This window comes from Coptis chinensis, chromosome 5, assembly GCF_015680905.1.
Source record: "Coptis chinensis isolate HL-2020 chromosome 5, ASM1568090v1, whole genome shotgun sequence".
Lineage (NCBI taxonomy): Eukaryota > Viridiplantae > Streptophyta > Magnoliopsida > Ranunculales > Ranunculaceae > Coptis > Coptis chinensis.
The window spans coordinates 50,875,397-50,889,188 of NC_141460.1; the positions used below are offsets into that span (position 1 = coordinate 50,875,397).

Here is a 13,792-nt window from a genome sequence, read left to right on the forward strand (position 1 = left end):
AAAGCATGGTGGAGATAGACAAGTTGAAATCTCAACTTAGCTCTGAGTTTGAGATGAAAGACTTAGGTGGAGCCAAGAAGATACTGGGCATGGAGATTGATAGAGATAGGCAGAATCGATGGATAGTTGTATCTCATAAGAAATACCTTCAGAAAGTACTTTTGCATTTTGGTATGGAGAATGCAAAGTTGGTTTCTACGCCTTTGGCTGGGCATTTTAGGCTTTCAGCTAAGTTCTCTCCTAGTTCGGTGGAGGAACAAAAGCATATGGCACATGTTCCTTATGCTAATCACGATTGAGGCGCTTTGATGTATGCTATGGTGTGCACACGCCCAGACATTTCACAGGCAGTTAGTGTTGTAAGCAGGTATATGACTAATCCTGGGAAGCAGCATTAGGAGGCAGTGAAATGGGTATTAAGGTACTTGAAGGGTACCTTGGATGTGGGATTAGTTTATGGTGAAGGCACTTGTTATGTTAGTGGATATGTAGATTCAGATTATGCAGGTGATCTAGATTGACGACGATCGACTACTAGTTATGTGTTTATGATGCATGGTGCACCGGTTAGTTGGAAGTCTATGCTACAGGCTATAGTTGCTCTATCTACTACTAAGGCAGAGTATATGGCAGTGGCAGAGGCAGTGAAAGAGGCATTATGGCTTCGAGGTCTTCTGGATGATATGGGTATTGAGCAGAACAGTATTGCTTTGCATTGTGATAGTCAAAGTGCTATTCATTTGGCGAAAAATCAGGTTCATCATGCTCGGACCAAGAATATTGATGTCCGTTATCACTTTATACGGGATGTCATTAAGGATGGTGATGTAGCACTTGAGAAAGTGGACACCCATGACAATCCTGCTGATATGCTGACTAAGGTTGTCACCGGAGTTAAGTTCCGACACTGTTTGGACTTGCTCCAAATCCTACATGCTTGATAGAGCCCTTTGTAGGCATGGCCCTTAGGGGCGGATGGACTGCGAGTTTCTGGATGGATGTGTTCTTGCTAGATGTGTTCGGCTCGATTTTATGTGTTAAAACCTCACCGAGGTGGAGAATTGTAGAGAAAAAATATATTTTCTCATTTTGGTGTGAAGCGTGGCGCGACCCGCGCTCCATTTACACTGGGCAAACGCCATCTTATTTTGGCGATTTTTTTTTTTCCGAAGTTTTACGAAATAGTATAAATATAGGTTCATGACTTTGGTGACTTACGGGCTCTTCGAAGTGTTCATTATTTAGCGAGAGACTTAAACCGGGACATCTACTCCATCTTATTTCAAAAGCACGAATTTGCCCTTTTCCAGAAGTTTTCTGAAATAGTATAAATATAGGTTTTTTCTATAGAAACCTAACTTTTCCAAAACAAAGAGAGAGAGAGATTATAAGTGAGCAATTCTTTGTGTGTTGAGTGTTCATTATTTGTGAGTGAATTGAGAGACTTGTAATTTGTTACTCCGGACATCTAGTAAAGCTTGGAACTTGTCTAGTAAGAATGATCGATCTATTGTAGTGGATGGTTATATTCACAAGGCAAATTCAGATGTGAACCCAAAATCCCATGAAGTTTTATATATCTAGTAAAGAAATTGGTTTTAAGGCCTAATTTGGATTCAAAACAACTTCAATACATTCTCTTTAGGACGAGACTCTTTTTAATAATCACTCAAAAGGACAAATTCGGGTGAGAATAACCTCTATAAAACCAATTTGGTAGCTAAGGAAAATAACTCTCCCAAAGGACAAAGGACAAATAACCCGGAAGTTTGAAATAAATATTCCAAGAAATTTTAGGCCTAATTTCGATTCAAAACAATTTTACTAATGAACAATGTGTGTTCATACCTACGTGATGTATGAACAATAACCAAGGACAAATAAGGATTTGAAATAAATACCTTATATTTTACAATATATTGATGTATGAACAATGATTATTCATAGATCATGTTATAAATATATTGATGTATGAACAATTGTTCATCATGTTGAAGGCCAATAGGTGATTGTTCTTCCGCCAATCATACATTATGTTAAGGTATGAACATTGATTGTTCATATCTTCATACTTCAATAAGTGTTCTTATTGATCATACATTATATTTAGGTATGAATATTAATTGTTCATAATCCAAATAGGTATGAACTATAATTGTTCATATGAACATTGATTGTTCATACCCTAATATATGTATGAATAATGACTGTTCATAGCTCATGTTGATGTATGAACAATTATTTTTCATATACGAACAATTATTGTTCATACTTCAATAAGTGTTCTTATTGATCATACATTATGTTGAGGTATGAACATTGATTGTTCATACCCCAAATAGGTATGAACAATAATTATTCATATGAACAATAAATGATTGTTCATAGCTCATATGAACAATCATTGTTCATACCCCATGGGTATGAACAATGATTGTTCATACTCCAATAAGTGTTTTTATTGATCATACATTATGTTGAGGTATGAACATTGATTGTTCATAGTTCATGTTGAGGTATAAACAATGATTGTTCATAGCTCATATTGATGTATGAACATTGGTTGTTCATAGCCCATGTTGAGGTATAAACAATGATTGTTCATACTCCAATAGGTGTTTTACTGATCATACATTATGTTGAGGTATGAACACTGATTGTTCAGGTATGAACAATCAACAATGATTGTTTATATGAACAATGAGTGTTCATAACTCATGTTAATGTATGAACAGTGATTGTTCATACCCTAAATAAGTACGAACTCATTGTTCATACTATATACACCAGGTCGTTTCGGTTGGCCGTGCCGAGCCGTTTATTATTTCGTACCAGGGGTATACTTGACATTTCATGTACCTAAGCCGTTTTTAATTTCGCATCAAGGGTATACTTGAACTTTCATCTACCCGGTCCTTGTGAGTGATTAAAAAAAATGTGTCCTTACGAGTTACTTTCTTCTCCGGTTTGTCCCAGAGAGTTTCTCTATGGTCGGTGGGATCGTCAATGGAGAGGCCTTTTTCAGCAATGGAAATTCGATAATCTTGAAAGCGTTTCGATTCTTGAGCTATCGCAAAGTGAAGAAATGTTAGGTACTAAGCAAACTCTATGGAGTGTGGAGCAAGAAGAGTTGCTTTGCTTGCACACTTTATGGCTTGGGAGAGATGCTCTTTTCTTGGGCACTTATTTGTGGCACGTAGGAGATGATCTTCGCTTAAACAAGATGCAATCCTCGCGTTGATTTCAGCCTCAACACAGTGAAGCAAAGCATTGTCTTTGTTCTTCTTGTGCAAAACACCAATACCATTTATAGCTCCTACATGTTTTTCAGAAATTAGTGCCCACCCAAGTAATTTCTTGATGACGGAGGGTGCAGGTGTTGATGGAGTATGATGATGGGAAGAAGATGAATTGTTTAGCTTGCTCTTTCTTTTAGGCATTGTTCAAAGTGGAGTTGGTTTTCTTGATGAAGAAAAGAAGAAGAGTTGGCTTATTTCTTGATGAAGAGAAGAAGAAAACTTGAAGGAGAAGAAAAGGGGTTATTAGCTGGTTTGTTTTCTTGGAGAAGGAGAGTGGTGGAATGTGATGGGGGTTGATTGAATGTGAGGTGTTGGCTTGTTTTTGTAGTTTCAAAAAGAGGAACAAGAAGAAAAGGAGTGGTTGATGAAACAATTTTGAGTCTTGGTACGTTTTCTTCTTGGACACAGAGAGAGTGTGTTGGCAAGGCAGTTAGTTAAAACGGGTAAGTTTGTTATGGCCGTTATTTTCTGTTTCTTTGCCTTGGGCTTGGGTGGTGGGTCAAAAGGATTCGTTGACCCATACCCAAATTTAGAGCCCCACTTATAAGAATTGAGTTTGAATGTTTTATAATGGTGGCTGTCTCGTTTCCTGTCCCTCTTAGAGCATTTGCAATGCAGGTGATAGAGGGGGGGTAGTGAAAACTATCACCTACTTGGGTCCAAAACTGCTGTGCAATGCAGGGTGATAATGAAGGTGATAATTTTCCCCAGTTCAAAACAAGGTGAAACCTTCCACCGAAGTTTTTCACGACTTGTTAACCGGACGGGATGTTAGATTCCGTCGGATTACAAAATCACCGTGACGGAATCCAACATCCCGGCCCGAGTCCTAACGGCTAGTTTACCAACGGTCAAAAGTCGAACGGTCAAAAGCGGTCAAAATAAAAACTTTGGTATATATACAACATTTGTTTCATTTCAACTCACACTTCCAACAATCATATATCATATTTCTTCTTCTTTAAAATCAGTTCTTAAAAAACCAAATATCAAATGCCATCAACTCAAGCATCTCAAGCAAGTGGTAGCACTCAAGCAAAAGCGAGAGCTCACTTTAGCATGTCCGATGATCAAGCTCTATGTCTTGCTTGGATAAAAATTAGTGAAGACTCCATTGTTGGTGCTTTCCAAAATGCAAAAGGATTTTGGAATCGTGTAACAAACGAGTTCAATCAAGTACGTGGGTCGGATAGGTCTCCCGATTCAATTAGCGGTAGGTGGAAATATATTTCAAAAATGATGAACAAATTTGTTGCAATTGTGAATGCGGTGGAGGCTCGACATGCAAGTGGTACAACAATACAAAGCCGGGTAATTACAACGTTGTCAATTTGGAATTTATTGATTATCTTAGTCTTAGTCTAATTATTTCCGTCTTAGTATAATTATCTTAGTGTATTTATTATTTCCATTTTAGTCTTAGTCTAATTATTATCTTAGTCTAATTATTATTTTAGTTTAATTATCTTAGTCTTAGTGATTATTTTAGTCTAATTACCACCATTTTATTTTTTAGTTGTCCGAGGCAAGGATGACGTACCAACTACAAGAAAAATCGGCTTTTTCACTTGATCATTGTTACGTTATACTCAAGGATAATCCAAAGTGGAGTAACGTTTTTGAGGCAAGGTCAAGCCGCCCCACAAAGGGAAAAGGTCGCAAAAATGATGGTGAAGATTCAACTTCTAATTCACCAAGTGTTGGTGGAGTTGAATTGGAGGGTTCTCAAGAAATAGAGCGTCCAAAAGAAATGGAGCGTCCTCTTGGATCGAAGAAAGCCAAGTCCAAAAGGAACCAAGAAAAATCATTTGGTATGTTGGAGGGTTACTTTACACGTTTAGAGGATACATTTTCACAGGATGCAAATGAAACACAAAAATGCTTAGAACTTAGGGAAAGGGAACTTGCATATGGTCAAAGAACTGTGATGGCAAGAGAAGAAAAAATCGGATTCAAGCAAAAAAAAATCAGGTTCAATTGGAAAAAAATCGGGCTTCAAAAGATGCAATATGAAGCTAAGATTTTAGCGACCGATACAAGTGTCCTCCATCCCGATACCGCTTTTATAATCGAAAGCAACAACAAGCTGAAATACGTCTTTGAATGGGCAAGGGCTAGAGGTGGTTCTAGCTCTAACTAAGCTTATGTAATATCTAGTATTTTATTTTAATTAAAGCACTATATATTTTAATTAATGCACTATGTATTTTAATTTCACTGTCTTTTTAATTAATGCACTATGTATTTTAATTTCATTGTATTTTTAATTAATGAACTATGTATTTTTATCTAACTTTTTTTTTTAAAATTAATGCACTATGTATGTTCTGTCCAATATAATTATTTTCATAGAAATACAATTACCAATAAAATTAAAATACATTGTAATATAGTTCATTAAAACACAACTCATTAAACACATAAGAATTTATAGGAATTACATAGGAAATACATTAGGAAATACATAGGAAATACGTTGGAACTTAATAGTTCACGTTAGGAAATACATAGAAAATACACTTTCATTTCCATTTTAATTTTCGCCTCCTTCTCCCTCATCTGGATCCGACCAATTTGGATCATAAATTGGTACCGGATCTGCTGTTTCTTCAATGTCAGTCCAATTAAAAACATGTTCAACTAAGTCTTTTTGAAGATTAGTATGTGTAACTTCATTTCTGATCTTATTTCTTGCTTCAATCATCTGATAGACAAAATGAAAACCATCATCTTCCGAAAGAGCGGTATTGATTCTTTCCTCGACCTTTCCAATTCCAAACTCCACTTTCACGTTCATTCTCAACAATCATATTATGCATTATAATGCATGCCTTCATTATATCTCCAAGAACAACAACACTATGACAACGCGAGAAGCCTTAACAATATGCCATCGTGGTGCGCAAAACTCCAAACGCGTCCTTTCAACATCCTTTCTTGCGGCTTCTTGACGCGTTGAGTAAAGATCTTTTCATGCTTATTTCTTGGATAACGAATGGCTTGAACAAATGTGCCCCATTTTGGGTAAATACCATCGGGAAGATAATATCCCATATCATAGTCATTACCATTCACATTAAATGCAACAACGGGGAGCCTCACCTTGCTCTAATGATTCAAAAACATGAGAACGATGAAGCACGTTAATGTCATTATGTGAACTGGTAGGCGAAGAAGCAATGCCGGATCCAACAATGTTTGTCAAGAACGGCTTCAAGTATCAAAGTTGGTTCCTTCTTGTACCCTACATGTGTTCCAGCCCATCCACTTGGACAATTCTTCCACACCCAATGCATACGGTCGATTGATCCAAGCATTCCCGAAAACCCCCTTGCTGCATTTTCAGCTAATATCCTAGCGATTAATTCCGCCTCTTTCGGTTGGTCGTCTCAAGTACTCTTCCTCAAACGCGGATGATAATTGCCTTGCACCAACGCTTCATAGATACATTTTTGTGGAATCTCCAATTTGTAAATACTCATCCGTTGAATCGGAAGAACAACCGGTTGCTAATTGTGCAACTGCAGGCTAGTCCCTTTTGTAACCCGAAATTGCTTGCCACCCAATCCATCCACCTTGTCTTTAAAGTAATCGTCGAATGATGCAACAAGATGCAACATATACATAAAAGCTCTCTTGTCATCCCGTACCTTCGCCTAAACTTATGAGGAGGCCACCTACAAGGTGTTGTGAAGTAATCCCCTCATTATCTTTTGTTTATTGAAATCACCACCATCTCTAAAGCGTGTACTCTCTGCGCCCTTCATCCGGATCCACCGCGTTTATGCAGATCCACATCTTCAATTTTCAATGGCTGCTTGTGTCATTAATGCCCCAGCAGTGGATAATAACTGCAACCTCCTCCTCCTCCTTCGCCTCATCATATCATTATGCTCATCTCTTACTCTTTCCATGTAGTCATCTTCAGCAGAAGTACCAGAAGACGACCCGGTGAAACCAGAAGACGAACTATTACTACTAGATCCTCCCCATAACCTTTGGTTATATGCAATTCTTTCTTCTCTAGACATTTTTCCTATTTTTAGCTTGGTTGTGGGGAAGAAGATGGTTGTGTTGTTTGTTTGATCTAAAAGAAAGAAGAGTAAAACGAAATATGAAAGGTAAGGTCACATATGATAAGGTCACATGTGATACTTCGATTTTGGTCCACTTACCAATTGACAACACATTTTATTAGATTTTTGTTCACTCTCTAAGTGACAACACATTGTATCCAAATGTCTATCCAAATGTACCCTCAATAATTCCAAATGGGCCACCATCCCCATCCATTATTCCATTGTTTGGAATAGTAAAATGTGCAGTGAGGAGGGCTTAAAGACCAGACGGGATGTTACATTCCATCTCGGTCTAAAAAACCAGACGGGATGTTACATTCCGTCTCGGTATCCCCATACACTATTCCCGCTTAACTGGCCGTAACCAAACCACCTGCAAAAATGAGTGATATTCCAAACTCAAAATTTTCTGTTTCAACAAAGACAGGAAATGAGTGAAACGAATGTGAAACGAGTGAAACGAATGTGAAACGAGCGAAACGAATGTTCCATTTTTGGAAACATACGAACTTATAAATTTTAATTTTTTTTGCCATAACCTCATTTGTTTTATTGACATATTCATATCCAAAACCTGCTAATATACTTTGAAAATAATAAATAAGACAAACAACAATCATGAACAACACCCAAGTCTAACACAGAAACTCGGTAAAAAAAACTAACTTATAATTTCTAAAAAAAATTGGACATAACCTCCTTTGTTTAATGACATATTCATATCCAAAACTCATCAAAGAAAAACCTGCTAATAAAAAATTCATTACAAACAACAATCCCAAACGCCATAAGACAAGTAATAATACGGTTATTACAAACTACAAAAAATAATATCGAGACCTCCTCCCCTACGAGAAGGTTTCGGTCGAAGAGTTTCTCCCCCGCGTCGTTGTCGCCTCTCGGGTTGAGCTTGAGCTTGAGGTACTCCACTTCCAAAGCATTCTCCAACTCTTGCACACGCCTCGAAGGCTGCAAAGTTCGACACGTTCTTCTTGTAAGTACTCAAAACTGCGACGAGAGGACTCCATGAAGGACTCCACGATGGCATAGCGAGAGAGTCAGTAGTTAAGGAGCTCCGACCTTACTTCATCCCGTTTAACAAAACAAATGCATGTTAGGGGTTATAGTGAATACTAATAATAACAAATCATAAATAAATTCAAATCATACTAACCTCGCTAACCGCCGAATCAGATCGACAAATCTGCTACCATTGCGGCATCTATCGGGTGGAATAGGTATTCTCATATCTTGCCCCCGAAGTAATCATGCTCCAATGCCAAAGGTCATCATCATCAAATATCCGTGGGGTTCTTTGCGGCATCCGAATATCATGAAACACCGGTCGGTGGATCGGGCAACTCCACTCCTCCCGGGAAATGAATGTCGGGCCTCAATGCTCCGTAGTAACCCCCTTCAAAATTGGTGCCCCGGTATAACGCGACCTAGCAAGAGACCTCGACCAACCCTCTTCCAATATAAGTCATAGTCGCCGGTAAAACCGAAAGTCGATCGTCGGCCACTCATTTGGGTTTGCTCTATAGTGTGAAAGAACGCCGGGGAAGAATATCAAAGGTCATATCTATAGGTGGTGGGTAAGGTATAACAATCTCTCCAGATACTTGCCGCCAACATCTGTCCCTAAGGTACCATGCAGTGACTGACCCTATAAGTATCATTCGCCGCTGAGAAAGAAACCTTGCTCTATGACACATATATGATAGTCTACGGTACTCAATGTTCTCTGGAACATCTGGAATATCCGCATAAGGGGTCTGAAAGATGAAGGACTCGGCCCAGGGTTGCCACTCAATTCGACTAGCTCCTAAAAGCTCAATCTGCTGACGAGTGTTATGAATATTATGCGATAGGTCCCCATACCCCCTCTGCCTACAATGAAGCCCCCATGCTTGAATACGTGGAATCAGGTCATGAGTCTCATCCTCTTCCAACCTCTTCAACACAGGATGCATCACACGAAAATGTTCGTACCACCAATACTGTCATCAATAGATAAAATACAATATCAATATATATATATAAACATGTCAACATTAATAATTAGATAAATAAATAAAATGAAACAATAACTTAATAAATAAGACTTACCGGTATAATCCAAACAAAGCCGCACAAATTGCCTTTAGCGGCTTTCGTCTCAACTGGCGAGGTCTAGCCAGCCCGGTAAAGGTATGCCAAGATGGATTGACCCGGTCATAATCCCACATCCTCTCTACGCCGAGGCAATGCCATCCACCGATCGTAAATAACTATCAAAGATATCCAAATAATACCGCACCAACAAAGTAGAAGAGGAAGGCACGCATACTCGTGGATCGACTCCTCACCAATATGATAGTCTTTCGGCTTCTCCTTGAGTCTATTCAAATATCTCAAGTAAACCAACTCATATTTATAGCTCCTCCCTTAAACCGCTTTCACCGATAATCTCAAAACTTCGTCTTGCTCATCATCTTCAACCAAATCAAAACATTCAAAGAAACTCATCGCCGTAGTAAAACCTCTAAAGTTTTATCAAAAGGAACGGCATCTCCATAACCAATTGGGATACCCGTGAGCATTGTGAAATCAAGAGGGGTAATCCCAAGCTCACCCCACGGAAATGGAATGTGTGGGTAGTTTGCCACCACCATTTCAACTATCCCAAACAACAACGCTCGATCATTTTGTCCCAAATTAGAATTCAAAAACTCCCAAACGGTGTGGCGGATATAATATCGGGTAACCGTGACAAAATTAGGATCCGTTTTTATTTCATACAACGCCACCACGACCATTAACATTTGAAAGTGCACAACGACTTTCCATAAGTGTACTTCCTACATTCAACAAACACGCTAATACGATATAATTACAACTATTTTTTTTTTTTTTAAAACAATGCGACAAATTCAAACTAATTACACAACAACAAACTTGATATAAACTAACATAAATAATAATAATTAACATAAAAAATCAAAACTTACTTGAGACTCCGCCACTCGATTTGCTACGTGTCGGACCGATGTTGACGCTAATGGTGGGTGTTCCTCGATTTCACAACGCGGTGGAAAATTAAACCCAAGTTCAATTTCGTCCTCCTCGCCCACATTACGCGTTCTCGACGACGATCCTTTTTGCCCCTTTTTTTTGGAAATTTTAACATTTCCAAACCATCGGGAATGCTCTTCATGTGGTGAGGTTGGTAGGGATGGATTGGGGGGTGGAGAAGTCATTATAAATGGAAATTTGTGTTAAAAGGTTGTTAATGGAGGCTACAAAATCGGAATTTTGGCTGGAAAGGAAGTGAAAATGGAGCCTGTTCGCGTCTGTTGATATTGAGCCATCAGACGGGATGTTACATTCCGTCTCGTACCAAAAACCTCCAGACGGAATCTAACATCCCGTCCGAAATATTCTTTATCACCTTTGCATTGCACAATTTCACCTTGTTTTTCACCGGGTTGGTGAAGAGGGGGGTGAAAAGTGATGAGGTGGCGGTGATAGAGGGGGGGAAAACTATCACCTGCATTGCAAATGCTCTTATCAACCAATATTTCTTCGACCAGCCCAATGAATTATTATCACTCACACTCAGAGGTTTGACTTTATTTCCATTGTTGCCTTTTCTCCATTGTTTGTCACTTGTTTTTTGTAGTTGGTTCCTTGTTTAATCCGGACACCAAGAAGAAAAGTGGCCTCCACTCCTCATTTGCTGCTTCAGGTATACTACTCTCTCTACTTATTATTTTTGAGCAATTTCTTCTATAGTTGGTATTCGTATGAGAAGCTAATAGAGAACTGATGATTAAGTCTGTTGATATGCATCATGAACCAACGGTGAAATTTAAATATCCACACAGTTTCCAACTTGAGTTTAGCCTCGATGACCAATCACTAGTTTTGACATTACAAGTTGTGGACTGAGAATCACAAAGAACATGCTTCATATTCCTTTCATAATATGTACAACTATCCATTATCTATAAACAATACGAATATGGAGAAGTAGATACTTAAAGAATATAAACAAACAGATAGCTTCCTACCTCTTCCACTTTACTATAGAAAATCTTATTCTTCGTCTATAGTTCATATGCAATTTGGAGAATAGTTGTGTGTTGTACAATGTGTTTGAGAAAAATATATATATATATGGCTTCTAAAATGTGCTCTGAAAATTCATGGTAGCCAGTTTTGGAATGTTTCTTAGGTGCTAGGAGGAACGACTCAACCGATTGAAGGGAGAACCTGCTTTCAGCTAAAGGAATGGATGTTCGGCCAAAGATGGGTAGCTTATAATATTTTGCAGGTGTGGACTGTGGAGTATGGGTATGGTTGTAGTGTGTAAGATCTCGATCATTTCGTTTGTCTTGATGCTCAATATAATCCAGAAAAAGAAGAAGACTAATTACAAAATCATTAAGCTTTTAATTTAACTGAAAGCAAATTTTATTACGTTTCTGATTACAGTTCGTGTTATTAATTCTTCTCGTTCAGGTCACCTGCTGGACTACTGAAGTGGAACTGGATCTGTTGAAGCAATGAGCAGGGGATGTTCTGAGCTGTCTTTCCGTAATCCAGTTGAGTGTCGTCTTCATTATTTTATGATTTAGTCCTATCATGCCACATATGCAATGCTTTTTTAAGAGGAGTTCTTTACGGAGAAAAAGTCAATAATAAACAAAAAGCAGTGTAAACAGTACATACTTCGTAGCAAACCATCTCAGTAGATTTGTCGCAACTTTTCATAAATTGATATTTGTTTGCCGAGCAACAGTATTCTGACTAAAGCACTACAAACTTTCCAAGCTGATAATTCTTGTAATATCATTTGATTTTTATAATTTCCCTTCACCCAAGGAAACTAAACAAAGTTAGAGATGCGCTAGAAACCCGACATGACATGTTACCTCTATTTAAGTATTTTGTCTCTCGTCTGAGCTATTCCAAGATAAGCCCTCTATTTATGGAAACCCCCTTGACATTCTTGGTGCAGCAGCCGTACTTTTGTATGGACTCTGCTGCTTTGGTCATGGAACAGGGTATAGCTCTGGAAGGTGTCATTTTACTCTGAAGGATCTTCAGATGTACTCTCTCACAGAATACATAAACACTTCAATCTGTATGCTTTTGTTTTCACATATTTACAAGCAAATACTTCATTTCGTGTAGGACACAATGAATCGTTTGATCGCATTAGTGTTACTCCTCCCTAACTGCAGGTGATTAAAATATGCTGATGGATTAAATCTCAAGCTCTGCTTTAGTTGGCGAAGATTGTCTCATAGTAAGGTCCTACTTCTTTCTTCTTGGAAATAGGATTTGTTTTTACATATATACTACTCCCTCTACTATGTATTGTAACTCTGCTAGGACCACTAAGTATATTCCGTTTGAGATCAATGTGAGGCTAATGCTACTGTGAATTGGGTGAGGTTTTTGTCGTCTAGTGTTACCTTAATACAAAACTTAGTGCGTAAGTTTGGTTTCTCCGTGTGGAGGCCTAATCAGAATACTTGGGAGCTTAAAATACTGTTTGGAGGCTACTCTGCAAGAAATGTTGTAGAATTTTAAGGTCCTAATTGTATTCGAGAAAAAACATTAATAGCTTCTAAACTGTGCTCTGCGATTTATTGTTTATTAGGCAAATTCATGGTTGCCAGTTTTGGAATGTTTCTTAGGTGCTAGGTGGAACGACCGCTTGAAGAAAGAATCCTCTTTTAAGTAAAGGAATGGATGGCTTATAATATTTTGATGCTCAGAATAATTCAGAAAAAGAATAAGACTAATTACAAAACCATTACGCTTTTAATATAACTGAAAGCAATTTTATTACGTTTTACAGGTGGTGTCATGTTGTTTATTCTTCTCATTCAGGTTGCCAGCTGGACTTGTAAAGTGGAACCGGATCTGTTGAAGCAATGAGCAGGGGATGTTCTGAGGTGTCTTTCCGTAATCCAGTTGAGTATCGTCTTTATTATTTATGATTTAGTGCTATCATGCCACATATGCAATGCTTTTTCATGAGGAGTTCTTTACGGAGAAAAAGTCAATAATAAACAAAAAGCAGTGTAACCAGTACATAGCAAACCATCTCAGTCAATTTGCCACAACTTTTTATAGATTGATATTTGTCTGCCGAGCAACAGTATTCTGACTAAATCACTATAAACTTTCTTGTAATATCATCTGGTTTTTTAATTTCCCTTCACCTCAAGGAAACTAAAACAAAGTTTGAAACTCGACGTGACATGATACCTCTATTAAGGTATTTTGTCTTTCCTCCTTGGTGCAGCAGACGTACTTTTGTATGGTCTCCGCTTTGGTCATGGAACAGGGTATGGCTCTGGATGGTGTCCTTTTTCCCTGAAGGATCTTCAGATGAACTCTCTCACGCTAATACACACA

The 13,792-nt window shown here is 38.2% G+C and overlaps 1 long non-coding RNA gene across 4 annotated transcripts; it reads left to right on the top strand.

The window, feature by feature from the left end:
* Positions 1–10,847: 10,847 nt before the first annotated feature.
* Positions 10,848–13,161, top strand: LOC147497826 (uncharacterized). Of its 4 annotated transcripts, none has more exons than XR_015195263.1 (6): positions 10,848–11,105; positions 11,595–11,728; positions 11,882–11,964; positions 12,381–12,506; positions 12,585–12,671; positions 13,029–13,161. It is a non-coding gene; the product is annotated as an uncharacterized LOC147497826 (long non-coding RNA). The 4 variants fall into 4 exon arrangements; XR_015195262.1 differs by having other exon boundaries at positions 12,607–12,671; XR_015195265.1 differs by having other exon boundaries at positions 12,381–12,471; positions 12,557–12,671.
* The last annotated feature ends 631 nt before the right edge of the window (positions 13,162–13,792 follow it).